Consider the following 14,393-nt stretch of genomic DNA (forward strand, 5'->3'; position numbering starts at 1 on the left):
GTACCTGGAACCAGGCGGTGCATTTGGAACTGAACATTCTCGACAGATCAACAGGCAAGAGAGTATAAACGGGCTGTCTGGGTATTTATCACCCATAAGGTGACAACGTTAGCAGCCGGGGCCCGCATAGTGCAAGAGGCAGAACCAGATGCATTGCCTCAGCAACAGCGCAGTATCTACGCTCTCTGGACTGGGGCGATGAGAGACAGATCCGATATTCCATGTGCCCCAAGTGAGTCCAAGTTCTCCCCTACAATCCAACTCTCTCCAATTCCTTTGATATCTTATTTGTACTACAATCTGCTGACTGTCTTCCGAAATACATTCAACACCTTAACCACCACAGCATTATGTGGTTCAGAATTCCGCAGCTTGATCGCGCCCCCAGTGAAGGCATTCCGCCTCATCTCATTGATAACATTTCCTCTCATATTATTAACCGTTACCCTCTGGTTGTTGATTATAAGCTAAGGGAAACATTCTGCAGCAAGCCAGCCTGTAGAGCACTTTCAGTACATGTACAATGCATTTGGCAACGTTGCAGAAGAGCCACAAAGTCAGTTGAAAGTGCATAAGAAATGCATCGTGTTCTGAATGGCCTGTTTCTGTACTATACGGCCCTAAGTCTCGATAAAAATTATGAATGGCAAAGGAAGGGGAGATATTAGTTATTCGTTCCAATGGCAGAGTTGTCAGAGTCCATTTCAGTTGGAGTCAGAATTTTGGAGGGGATCTGAGGAAGATTTTCTTTCACCAGAGGGCGGTAGAAATCAGGTACATGATGGCAAAGAAAGCAGTGGATAAAAATGTTCTTACATTTCAGAGCCAATTAATACGCACTTGGATCCGGACGACAAAACAATCTCTGGACCAAGTGAGAGCAAATGGAATTGCTGGAGATAGGTACTTAATCGTCGGAAGTGACAGGGTGGGCCGAAGGACTTGTCTCTGTGCTGTATGACGCTGTGACGCTGATGGGAACACTGAAGCCGGGTTTTTGTGTCAAAAGCAGAAATTCCAAAAGTGGTCAGCAGGTCAGGCAGCAGGAGAAAAAACAACGGTTGAACATGTCCTGCTTCGCCCTCACTGACTGCATATCTGAACAGAACTGAAATCACATAACAGCTTCCTCGTTTCACCAAAATCCCGCACTCAAAAATCTCCAGTGATTTTTGCAGTGTATGAACGATATTCCGTGAAAAAAACTCCGGATAATCAGAGCTATTGAATCAGAGAGTTTTCCAGCACAGTAGCAGGACCTTTGGTCCGACTCATCAATGCCGACAAAGTTGCCAATCTGAGGCGGTCCCACTTGCCGGAACACTGAACCCACTGTGGTAAAGCACCTCTGTCACAAGTGTGTGGAACTGACTCTTAAACAGTAACTCTAATCTTTCTAATCTGCAATTGGATGAAACGTCATCCCCGATTTCCGCTTGTCAGGACCCCTCATGAACTCACAAGTTTCAATCAAGACATCTCTCGGTTTTCTCAACTCAGCGGATACCCGACTGGCTGGACAACCTTCCTTCACAAAGCTCCCGCTGATTCCCGGTATCGGTCAGGTAACTTTCACTTAATTATGTCCAACTCATTCAGCTCCGGAAATAAATAAGGAAGCCAACATTGAAAATGCTGTTGCTGATGCCGTGCCAGCGCCGCTCTTCATTTTTGATATACAATCTCCCTGCATTGGAATTCAAAACATCCGACAAGAAACAATGACATTTCATCACTTCCCTGAATATTTATAAAACTGCAAGGTGTTTTTTTAATCAATTACGCATTAAGATACAAGTTCTACCAGCATTCCGTAGTTTTGCAATCGCTCAAGAATAAAATGAAGAGCCCCTTAATTTAGATTGTATGCCAAATAGACAATGTCATATTTTCTGATATTGTTCGGGCAGTTGTCCTTTCGCCTATCATCTACGTCTCCTTTGAAATGCCAGAAGGCTGTCCACTTCTCTGGAATTCAACTGCTTCTGGTTATTGTTACTTTATTTTTGTTTGTTGCCAACACCGCATTCCTGTTTTGATCTTACGTTCAACCCGCGTGGCCTCACTTCCTCGCTGGTTTAAAAGATTGTTTCGCTTCATTGTTAAAATTGTTTGTTTATCTCATTGAGACAATACTTTTCGTTCCCACGTCCCTGTCTTCACGGGAATAAAATTAGCAAAGACGCTGAGCTGTCAGTCCTCTTTTCCCTGAAACTTCGCTTCACAAATGGCTGACCTACCGACTTCCTGTTCATCATCGGTTCGCCGGCCCTGTTCATTATGCTCATTCCATGGATGGATGTCCTCCTTTATTTCCTGTGTGGCAGAACAACTACGAAGCATCGTTACCGCTTGCATCAGTGATGTGTTTGAGGCACAACAGAATTTAGAGGGAAACTTAATCCAGTCTTGAAATTCGAAATTACACTTACAGCCTCAGAGTGCGGTTACCCTTCTTTGTTATTTTTCCTGACTCTGTCTCTTCCCACTCGATCACTGTCTGTCTTTCACTGTCCCTTCCCCAAAAGTATATCACAGAACTCATTTTGTTCCTCGAAGTGAACATCCATGCATTAATTGGAAAGTGCAGACTCGAAGCAATGAATTGGAGATAGGATGTTAAGCAAATCGGTGGTAGTGTGGCCGAGCGGTCTAAGGCGCTGGATTTAGGATCCAGTCTCTGAGGGGACGTGGGTTCGAATCCCACCACTGCCAAGCATCGAATTTTCACCTGCGCTTTTTGAGAAGCTGCTCAATGCACAGACAGTCACAGGCGACTTTCTACAAACGGACCTTGTAATTGAAATACCCCATTCTTCTGACTGTTTCAATAAACCTGTTCTGCTTCCAAAACAGCACAACTTTTCTCACTGAATTGCATGCAGTTTACTAAGTGGAGCCCCATCAATGTGCTCGACGTCATTATTCCTATTTTGCTATTGATGTCGGCACAGCTTATCATCCATATTCCCAACACAGTGAATGGTGCTCGCTTCCTTGAAGCCAATCGATGATTTTCATTTGGAAACTCAGCCAATGAGACCGGTTGATGAGGGAAATTTCCCTGCCCACCAACACTCAACCCTCTTTAAAATATGGAAGAGAAATGGTATTAAAGTTTGCCCACTTTGCTGCATTTAGCTCTGCATTGAACGGAGACTTCTCCTCCTTTAATTCTCCCCTTGATATCTTCATCTTTCCGTAACTTTCTTCTTTCTCAAACGTCTTCGCTATGCCGTCCTTCAAATGTTCCGACTTCAAAGCGAAATGTGAAAAGGTGAATTGCTGCCAATGTTCAGTGGGCCAGTGGGCGGCCTTACTCCACTTTCTTCATGAGAAAACAAAATCTAAAGCAGTGCACTCATCTCGTGAGCATAAAATGAAACCAGCATGGTCATAATTCCATCACAATGTTCCCTGGGGATTTTTGTGCTGTCGGTGACATTTCAGATATTACGAAAAACACAGCAAGTGTTGCGAATTTTTCAGTTGGCCAATGACACTGTGCGAAATGGGATGTGCCAACCAACGGTGAGCGTGCGCTGAATTCCGCAGCCGCCGCGCCGCAAACGCTGTGAGGAAAAATCAAAACTCAGCTTACAGGACACCAACATCAGTTGAACTCGCCGACTTCTCCAGGACAGTGCCGCTGCCCATGGAACACAAGGGCAGCGCACCGAAGAAGTGGATCATCTGAGCGACGGACGATCTGCAATTAGGTAACACTTTTATTATTTTTCACATTGGAAGTCAGAAACCTGCAGTAGGAAAGATTCCATTCCTGTACAGAAATAAAAATCAGTTCTCACTTGTCCCATGTGATCGTTTGCTTCACGAGGTCTCCGTTAAAGAGAGGACCTCTCTGTCCATCCTGCTGACATGTTGAATTTTTCAACAAGTTTCCGTTTTGAATCTGTGGGTATTGAATGGTGGGTTATAACTGACAGATACGGTGCTGGTGCCACATGCACAGTTTTATGTTCCCCGATTGGAAGCTGACTTACATTACGAAATGTATCATTACGAATAAAATTTTCATTTTGCCACAGTCAATTTAATTCTCCACTGTATAATTCTTCTGGTTTGCAGGTGAGGGCCTGAGTCTGGAAGAAATGGAATGGAACGTGGAAAATAAAATGGGATTAATGAAAGATCAGTGTGAATGTTCACCTAAGTCGACAACTACCTAGAAGCCCCAATAACTCACGCGTAGCCCCTCCTACTGCTATCCAAGTAGTCTGCAAATTTATCCATCACATGTTTCAGTAACTTCTTTCGATTAACTTCGTTGCTGAGGTAGGGAGAACTGAAGAGATTGTCTGAGACTGGCGACGCGCTAATCTGTGGAGAGAAATCCCAGAGATCCAGCTGAGTTACTCGCGAGGTGTGGAGGGTCATCTTGAGGAGACTGATGGAAGCCAGATTGACAGAGGTTTTGTATTTCCCGACGTTATTGGTACAGAACCGTGCACATTCCTCGATTGAAAGAGGAGAGGAATGATTGGCCAGAATTTGTGCTTGTTGCTTGGGACATAAGAGGCTGTAATTCAAGGGGATACAACAGAATCTGTCAGTGCTGAGCAGCGTGGCAAAGAATATGAGGTGTTAGCAGCCTCGCGTGGTTTCTGTGGTGTAGTGGTTATCACGTTCGCTTGACACGCGAAAGGTCCGCAGTTCAATCCTAGGCAGAAACACTGTTGATTTCTTTTGTGCTCCAGGTTCTGAAAAGCACGTGACACTCGGCCTTCCCATGAGGGCTTACAACAGCTGCCCAAAATTCTTGCTGCCACTTTCAAGAGAGACAGTATGGATGCAAATACTTGAGGTCGGTGAAACGATCGTTGCAGGACTCGAACCTGTAAACTCCTGATGGCGTCACATGAAACACCGAAGTCAGAAGCCTTACCCATTCCGCCAGACAGTCCATTTTTTTTCAGGACCCGAGGAAAAACCTCAGAAATGATGCTGGGTCAGTGTTCTGCCAGAAAGTGAGAAGAAGATGCGACGCATTTTTCCAGCACAGAAAGTTGCCCTGTTTGAATTGTTTCAACAATTAGGATGTGTTCGCGACAGAACGACGAGAATTCGCAGACGGGCGCAGTTTTCATCGCGGCTCAAAAGTGCGAAGGATCGCGTGGCCTGTCTCTGCTCTTCCCGCTGACAGACAATATGTGGTCATGCTGACTCAGTGAGATGCCTGGAGTGAGCTCATTCAGGGTGAAAACTAAATGTAATTGGAGCGGACTACTTGAGGCAGACATCATCTTCCCTTCTCTGTGGGTTGTCTGAAGCACCACATGATTTCCCTCATTTACATCACCAGTGTTATGACAATGATGTACTCAGAGCCCAGGTTCCCAACACTCCGAGAAAGAACACGTTGCACGTGGCCGAGACTCCATAATTACCTCGTTATTTCCCTTCATTCACTTATTCCTAATTTAAAATCCTTGTAAGTCGCCCACTGTTACTCTGTCACCAAATGAGGGATGCTGTTTGAAATTAGACATAAATGAGAATTTGACGAATCTCTGAAATTCTCCGGCCCCGATGTCGGTAGAGATTGGACCATTAAATAGTTCAGGTGCGTCAAAACAGTTCGCCCGGTGTTCTGATCGTTTCCTTCCAGTGTTGCTCGTGTTGGGTGAGTCCCTGTCGCGTAACAATAAGGATTTCCAATTTTCAACCTTCTATTCATTCACATGATTATTTTCCAATTATTATCCGATGTTATTGTCACGGAACCTGCATATTCACATGGAGAACCGCGGTCTCTCGTTGTGGCTCATTGGATCCATCACCCATTTCGATTTTCTTGCAACAGAAACAACATCCGGACAGACAACGTTGATGCAGGTTAAGTGGGCAAGTTCCTCCAATATAATCACATCCCAACTGAGGATCTGAATTCAAACAAGGTGGAGACGGTCCGAAGTCATTTGATGTGAACAAATGAGAACAACCACAATGCAAAAACCAGTGATCCGGGAAGTAATTCGGACCTCCGGCCCCACCACTATATTCATTGTCAGGGTTAGTACTTCACTCCATCCATTCGCTGATGACTCCCACTTTCGCCGAACCCCTTCGCGTCTTCAACTCCATTGGTCTGATTCGAAAATACATTCAAACTGAATTTCTATGACTCTGGAAGACATCAAACGATTGAATATCTGCAGTATACTCTGGCTGAGAAGTCAAAACGCTTGAGTAAAAGGATTTTTTGACTTTGTTTCCCTTTGGAACGTACTGTCCTGAAGCGCAGTTTAATTTGGGGCATGTGGATATCCGAAAGATGGTAAATATCCTTCCCAAACGACGTGGAGTAAGAAACTCTAATTACGGACAGGCATAATAATGGAGTCTCCGAATTCTTTTCATAAAACCGTTAACAACACCCCGTTACACTGACCAGCAGTTAACGACGATTCTGGGATTCGAAACCGCGTGTAGAAAGCAAAATTGTGTTAGCAGTATGTCGCCTGAACCTCGTCTGTTCTTACGTCTCGTTAAATGATATGATCTTCTCCTGTGCCCCACACGATTATTTACATGATAGATATTGTATTTCCATTTACGTCTTTTGATCATCGTTGAACGAATTATAAATCATTCCTAATCCCAAGGCCGATCTAATCTTTTCTTGCAGATTTGTAAGCATTTAGTCGATTTAATATTGGCGACAGTTAATTCTATGGTTGAAACACTTTTCCTTTGTGCCTCTGTGCTTTGTAAGTTATGCGTTGTATATTGAAATATAAACGACACCCTGTCCATAAGATCGAGCTTTAATGAAGTTTTCCAACCTTCCCTAGACAAACTGTCACTGCTTCCGGTACTTCTTCCTTTGCTAAATTCGTTGTCCGGGTCAGCCTCAACCTTCCTTCTCCCGTCCAATGAAATCTTCAATCAGGATGAGATTCCAATTACAGCCTGCAGAGAAATGTTGAAGATCATGAGACCGCCGGTCAAAGTACTGTGCCCTGCAGTTCATATTTTCCATCTTTCTTCTTCTGTTAAAGAGCATCGCGTCACATTTCTCACTACATGTATAGACAGAATATTGGCTGTCACGCAGATGTCAGAGAGTGGGGGAAAAGGGTCATATTCAGGATGGATGTTGGTGACGATTGAAGTTCCGCAGGGGCCAATGTGACGATATAAAAACCACTTTAAACATATATAATATGGATGAAGCAACTACTGCCATTGTGACCAAGTTTGCCGACAATATCAAGACAGGTAGAGATACCGGTATGTCGCAGAGGCACGAAGTCTGAAAAAAGACTTGCAAAAGGAGAGTAAGCAAAGAAGTGCAGATGGAATACAGCACAGGGAAGTGTTGTGTTATGCACTTTGGTTGGAAGAATAAAGGTGGGGAATATTTTCCAAACGATGAGAAAATTCAGACATCAGAGGTGCAAAGGGACTTCCGTTTCTCATTCCTTCAAAGTTAATTTGCATGTTGAGTCGGTAGTAAAGAAGGCAAATGCAATACTTTTTTTCATTTCGAGAGGACGAGAATATAAAAGCAATGATGTACTGCTGAGGTTAGCGAAGGTGGTGTTCCGCTGGCATTTGGAATATTATGACCAATTTTGGGCCCCGTATGGAAGGAAGGGGGTGCTGGCCCTGGAGGGTGCACGGAGGAGGTTCACAAGAATGATCCCAGCAATGCAGGGCTTAACATATGAGGAGTGTTTGATGTCTCTGGGCCTTACTCAGTGGAGTTCAGCAAGACGAGGAGCATCGCACTGAAATCTACCGGATACTGAAAGGCGTTGATAGAGTGGATGAGAAGAGGACGTTTTCATCAGTGGGAGAGTGTAGGATCCGAGGGCACAGGATCAGAATGAAGGGACGTCCCTTTATAACTGAAGTCGGAATATCTTCAGCCAGAGGGTGGCGCATCCATGGAATTCGTTGCAACAGGAGGTGCTGGAAGCCAAGTCACTGCAGCCAGAAATCTTCTGCATGTCACTGAACGAAAACATCTGCTGCCCGGGCAGTGAACACTGACCGATCATCCGACCTCCTTTCAGTAGGGGGATCCACACAGTGGTGGGCAAATAAAGCAGGGAAATACAAAGATCCCCGTTATTCTGGGCCCCACTTGTCTCTTCAGGATGACTCTCCACAACTCTCGGATAGTCTGGCGCTGTCTGTGACTGCCGGCATATCACGCTTTTGATTGTCTCTCATGTAATTCTCACTACTATTCATTCCGGCCACCTCGTCAGTGTAAGGCCTCATCAGGAACAAATAAAGATGGAGTTTAGAGACCACCTGATTCCAGTGGGTGAAGGAACGGCCGCAGCACAAGAAGCATTTTACTCTTCGAATTTCCGTCTGTATGAAATCATAGAGCGAGTCAGAGAGTGAGTGGGAAACAGGAAGTTGTGCTCTCGTGGCTGTTCTGAGGCTGTTACATCAGGAAACTGCTGTGGGGACAGGAGAACATTCTGATCCGGAACTTGTCGCAAACTCAGCACGACAGCAGCATCTCCGGAGAGACTCTTCCTCTGATAAAGTCACACTGAAAGCAAGTCAGAAAAGCTAAGGACATGGAACACATGAAAACTAATTCACCCTGACTTCCGATCGGGCATGGAACGGTTCTCGATACAGGGTAGTGTCCAACAGGCGCACTTCTGACGCCCAATGTGAACCGTTGCCGTTCAGCTGCTTACACCTGGTAAAATAAGGGCGGCAGATCTAAGGCAACGGCGTTCCAATGTTCAGTATAACGTGGGATACGGTAATGGTTGAGGATGCGTGCAGTGAAACGGCGGCCAGGAGATGAGGGACTGCTCTGAGTTTGGAAGGAGCAAAAGCTGCATTTACATGAATAAACGTCCGGTTGTGCTCCTTATCCCGTAACTTGATTTCAACAAAAATATTTCAGAATGTTTCTGCCTGGTTTCGAACTAGGGACCTTTCGCGTGTTAGGCGAACGTGATAACCGCTACACTACAGAAACGCTTCCGTTGCTTTTCAGGGCCCGCAGCAACAGATCCGAACAGCCCAATGTTCAACGCACTCTCCCTGATCACTGCTTGGTTTTGGCTCATGAGACTGACGGCTAAAATGTCGAAAAAAAAACATTGTTCCCGCTGTCAATAAAAGATTGAATCCACTAGGAGAGTTCAGCTGACTCCAAAATCTCTGGTAAACCAATCGCAATTGAAAGTTCCTCCCGATAAATCACGGCCTGGGGTTTGAACTGCACCACATATTTCACAGTCCGTGTCTGGTCTGGAGAGCTCCTTTCTGTGTGAGAGAGGCAAAGAAGAAACAGAAAGGCAAATAAATTAACGATAATGGCGTCCAGTTAGGAGAGTAAGAGAAAGAAACGGAGAGGGATACAGACCGATGAAGAGTAGAATAGCTAGAAGGAGAAGTGGCGAGAGATTCAGACACGTGGAGAACACGATGGAATGATTGTGTTTCATTCCAGATTCTGGGTGCTAAACTGGTGCTGTCCTTCATCCGGCCGCCGGAACAGAAGTATGATCGGGTGTCCGCAAACTGCAAGATTATTCAATGTTTTTGCAGCAAGACATTCGGGCATTAATTGTCAAGGTGAATGGGAAATGATGGGAAACTCACTTCCCTGAAATAAATACTGGAGCAGGAGCCAAGATAATTTTCCTTCCCAGAGTCGAACTTGGGACCTTTGGCGTGTGAGGCGAACGTGATAACCCCTGCACTACTGAAACTGATGAGCAGAGGAACTCCAGTTCACGAGGAACAGAGAAACCAACAGGACGTTGACCAGGAAATGACAGGACGTAAATGAAGGAAATCGGTCGGTTGGGCGCTGAAGCAGAATCTGGGGTAAGGGTTCAACGTGTTTCCAGGGGTTTCAGGCAGTCAATTTCTGGCCAATTTATTCACCACCGCACCACCGAATCCTGCGCTAGTGTTGACGGTCCCATGAAAGAGCGGATTAGAGCAGTGCGACACTTAAGGTACATTATCAGCACGAGGTGGGAGTCAGTTTAAACACAGGAGGCCAGCAGCTGAAGTTCTAGAAGTTGCGCCCGGGATATATCAACAGCCGCCACGCTGTGAACCAAAGGCCCGAGTATCAGAGAAAATAAAGCACTGAGCGGGTGGAGCGGAGGCGAGAGGGTTGATTAAGAATTCACTCAAATTATCTAACGAAGATAAAAACTGAGACAGGCTGTCAGAAAATTGTGTGTCCGCCGTGTAGGGTTTGACTGGATAAATGAATAGAAAGCGGCTCCCATGATACGCCTCAGCCGGGGATCGGCAGCGCTCCGCCGGCAGCGCCTGTGAGACAGAGCGAGAATGCTGCGCAATTATCAATGCTCTCTGGCAGCTGCCTATCCAACCACTTCGAGGGATCATCGGCATTTCTTCCATGACGCAAAGACTTCCGTAAGACCTCGTGGCGCAACGGTAGCGCTTCTGACTCCAGATCAGAAGGCTGCAGGTTTGAATCACGTCGGGTTCACAGCAGTTGTGTCGGTTTTGTCACAACAATAGTGCGGCGATCTCGCTCAGTGGTCCTTTCCGGAATTTCACCTTCACTGGACACGGCTCCGGCTGACAACTGGCAGATGCGCAGAAGATACTAGAAACATTCAGCAGGACAAGCAGCGTCGGTGGAAAGAAGCAGCTGAAGTTACAGCACATTCTGCGTTCGCTCCTCCTTTACCATGGAACCAGAGAACACTACAGAACATAATACAGGCCAATCTGCCCTTCCAGTCTGTGCCAAAATGTTATTCCGCGAGACCAATTGACCTGCACCCAGTCCATAACCCTCCAGACCTCTCCCGTCCATGTATCTCTCCAATTTATTCTTAACATTCAAGAGTGAGCCCGCATTTACTACATCAGATGGCAGCCTGTTCTACACTCCCACCACTCTCTGAGTGAAGAAGTTCCCTGCAATGTTCCCCCTAAACCTTTCCGCTTTCACCCTAAAGCCATGTCTTCTGGGACTTATCGGTCCTAATCTGGGCGGAAAGAGCCTACTCGCAATAACTCTGTCTATACCCCTGATAATTTTGGAAACTTCTATCAAATCTCCCCTCATTCATCTTCACTCCAAGGAATAAAGTCCTATCCTGTTCAGTCTTTCCCTGTAATTCAACTCCTGAAGACCCGGCACCATTCTAGTAAATCTCCTCTGCACTCTTTCAATATTACAAATATGATTTCTAGAGTTTGGTTACAAGAACTGCACACAATACTCCAAATTTGGCCTCACCAATGTCTTATACAAACTCACCATAACATCCCAACTCCGATACTCAATACTTTGATTTATCAATGACGGGGTACCAAAAACTTTGTTTACAACTCTGTCTACCCGCGACGCCACTTTCAGGGAATTATGTATTTGAACTCCCAGATCCCCTTGTTCCTCTGCACTCCTGAGTGCCCTACCATTTACTGTGTATATCCTACCTTGATTTAACCTTACAAAATGCAACACCTCACACTTGTCTGCATTTAATTCCATCTGCCGTTTTCTGGCCCATTCTTCCAGTTGGGTCAGATCCCTCTGCAAGCTTTTAAAGCTGTATTCGCTGTGCTCTTCGCCTCCATTCCTGGTATCATCAATAAACTTGCTCATCCAATGTACAATATTATCATCTAGAACATTGATACAAACAACAAACCAACAATGGCCCCAGCTCAGATCGCTAGTCACAGGGCTCCAGTCTGAGAAACAATCATCCACTACCACTCTCTGTCTTCTCTCACACAGCCAATTTAGAATCAAGTTTACAGCCTTCCATAGATACCTTCTGTCTGAACCTTCTAAACTAACCTCCCATGTGGGACATTGTCAAAGGCCTCACTAAAGTCCGTGTAGACAACATCCGCAGCCTTTCCTTCGTCTACTTAATTTACATTGTTTATCTCCCTTTTGAAAGCCGATGAAAGCCGCCGCCTGGCCCGCTGCACATGCGCAGCATTTTAAAAGTCCACATTTTCACCAGAACGGTGAAGTGTTTATAGATCGACAGGGAGCAAACGTTCGGCAAAGAAGAGGGTTCCTGGGAAATGGAAAGATCCCAGTGAGTGAGTGAAAAAGGACACGTCTCAACTGCCTGGGCCAATTGAGACAAAACACCAAGGTCTGTGCGGCATTTCTCTTCAGTGTTTTCAGTAGGTTTGGTTGGAGATGTTGGAAAGGGAGCTTGCCTGCTTCCAGCAGGTCTGGGCTTCGTTCCGAAACCAACAGGTCAGGTTCCCTTCAAGAAAGTGAGCGTCCTTCACAGTGGAGGGAGTGAAGAAGGGAAGTTGATGCCGGTAGCTGTAGGGAATCGTCAGAAGGAGGCGGTAGCCCAGATTGTTTACTCCTCTCTGTCCCACAGACGGGACACCGTCGACCTGGGATTTCTCAGCCAAAATTTGTGATGTATTATGAAAGAAATTGTGACAAGGTAAGTATTCAAAGTGGATTTACTTTAAACCTTCTGAAGTATCTCTCATATGCTAATTAGGAACAGGTTATACGGAAGTATTTTTATTGATAAAAATATTTTTATCTCTACAAATATTCGACATAAAGATTTTAAACATATTTCCTTTAATATTGAAATAAGCGCTTTTAATCTTTGTCACCATTTTCATTGGACCAGTCCAGAAGCAGCGTCCGAAGATCTCTGCCGAGGCAGCGCTCACTATCAGAGTTCCAGTCCGGCCAAAGTCCCGCAGTGTCAGAACTGAGGGTAACTGCACAGCTGGAGGGCCTACGATAAATGAGTACTGCACTGTCGGAGAGATGGTGCTGGGAGATTCCTGAACTGACTGAACGGTAGGGCTGAGGGAGTAATGCACGGACCGAGACACAGTACTGGGAGAGAGCAGCTCTGTCGCTGAGACATTCCTTTGGCGACTGCCCCTGGTCTTTGGGCATGTTGATGCTGGAAGCCCTCCTTTGTCTTCAGGTCCTATGTTGACCTCACAACCATAGCCATCATAATCTGCGTTATTCTCACAAAGTTGCCTTTTGCGTATTTTGACTTCCACTTCCTGCACAGTGACTACAGTTTATTATCTAAACAATAGTTCATGGACTATGATGCAATTTGTGATCCTGAGCTGTTGGGAAATTCTTCCGCAATGTGACACATTCCTGTCTTCAAGCTCTCAGCGTATCCCTCTTCAAACCTGCACCCATACAAACGACATCTCCCAGAGAGCAACAGAGGGTAATCACTGCGCTTGAGCACATGGTCATCGAAGGGATATAACACCTGCGCACTTCCCCGTGCCCTCGCCGAACACCGTGAGCAGCAGCCGTTCCCCGAAGCGGGAACCGTGTCTGGGAATGTCACCTCTCCCTCATGACCTCGCTCCATCCTTCAATCTCCACCGCCGCGCGCCGCCAGTGCCACTGGAAAGGATTTCGCCGTTCTCGAGCGGCATTTCTCGACCGACGGATTGTTGGCACCTTTGACATCAGTGGCCAGGCTGCGTACCCCGAGAGCGACCTTTCTTCTGTAGCAGAAATATCGCCCGCAGGGGCGACCCTGAGCTTTAGTTGTCTGTTGGAGAAGGTACACCAGCTGGAGCATCGGATGGAGAAACAACCTATGAAAGATAAAGGAGCATATCAGCAGGGAAGGTCACCGGGCAGATAGAGCCAGGCACACGGAAAGAGAAAGACAGCCATACTAAATCATAGAGCCAGAGTCCAGGACACGGAATGCACAGGGAGCCAGGCCCAGAGCGAGGTACTGTCACATTCACAAGCGCGAAAACTTGACGACACATTCATACAAACAGCCACAGAGACAGGCAGTCACAGGAACAGACAGACATAGTTCTAAGGAGAGGCAAAACCTTCGCACAAGGACTGTGGTGGACACTAATTCACTGACTGACTGATGTTCACATGAATATCGAGATGAGAGGTGGGCAGACATCATGTAGGACGTATCACCGCTGAAGCACGTGAGCACCAATCCAAAGGCAAGGCTAGTCACAGACAGAGGCAGTGACGCTCAGTGACAAAGGCAGGAATACATACTAACAGAGGGAGGGACACGTGAGGCAGAGGCAGGCACACTCACGGACAAAGCCAGGAACACGGAGTGCAACGGAAACCCACAGACTGGGGCATTCACTGACAGGCAACCATACACAGGCAGACACAAGACAGGGAAAGAGAGAAAGGCAAGTAGTTGCAGGCACTCAGGAAGTGAGGGACAAGTAGAACACAAACGGAGAGGCATGGACACAGAGACGGGGTCACTGACTGACAGAGACAGGGACACTCCCCGACAGGGGCAGGGACCACACTGACAGAGGCAGGGTCACTTAAAAACAGGGGGATCATGAACAGTTCGGCACAAGAAAGGGAGAGAGTGAAGGCAAGCAGATGGAACACACACAGTGATGGA

General features: G+C 46.3%; 3 non-coding genes across 3 annotated transcripts; 2 read left to right on the forward strand and 1 right to left on the reverse strand.

Moving 5' to 3' along the window:
* Positions 1-2,633: 2,633 nt before the first annotated feature.
* On the forward strand, positions 2,634-2,715 carry trnal-uag (transfer RNA leucine (anticodon UAG)). The gene has a single exon. It is a non-coding gene; the product is annotated as a tRNA-Leu (tRNA).
* A 1,906-nt stretch (positions 2,716-4,621) lies between these two features.
* On the forward strand, positions 4,622-4,694 carry trnav-gac (transfer RNA valine (anticodon GAC)). Its single transcript has one exon. It is a non-coding gene; the product is annotated as a tRNA-Val (tRNA).
* Positions 4,695-8,907: 4,213 nt separating this feature from the next.
* trnav-aac (transfer RNA valine (anticodon AAC)) lies at positions 8,908-8,980 on the reverse strand. Its single transcript has one exon. It is a non-coding gene; the product is annotated as a tRNA-Val (tRNA).
* Positions 8,981-14,393: the final 5,413 nt, after the last annotated feature.

This window comes from Pristis pectinata, chromosome 14, assembly GCF_009764475.1.
Source record: "Pristis pectinata isolate sPriPec2 chromosome 14, sPriPec2.1.pri, whole genome shotgun sequence".
In the NCBI taxonomy this organism is placed as follows: Eukaryota; Metazoa; Chordata; class Chondrichthyes; order Rhinopristiformes; family Pristidae; genus Pristis; species Pristis pectinata.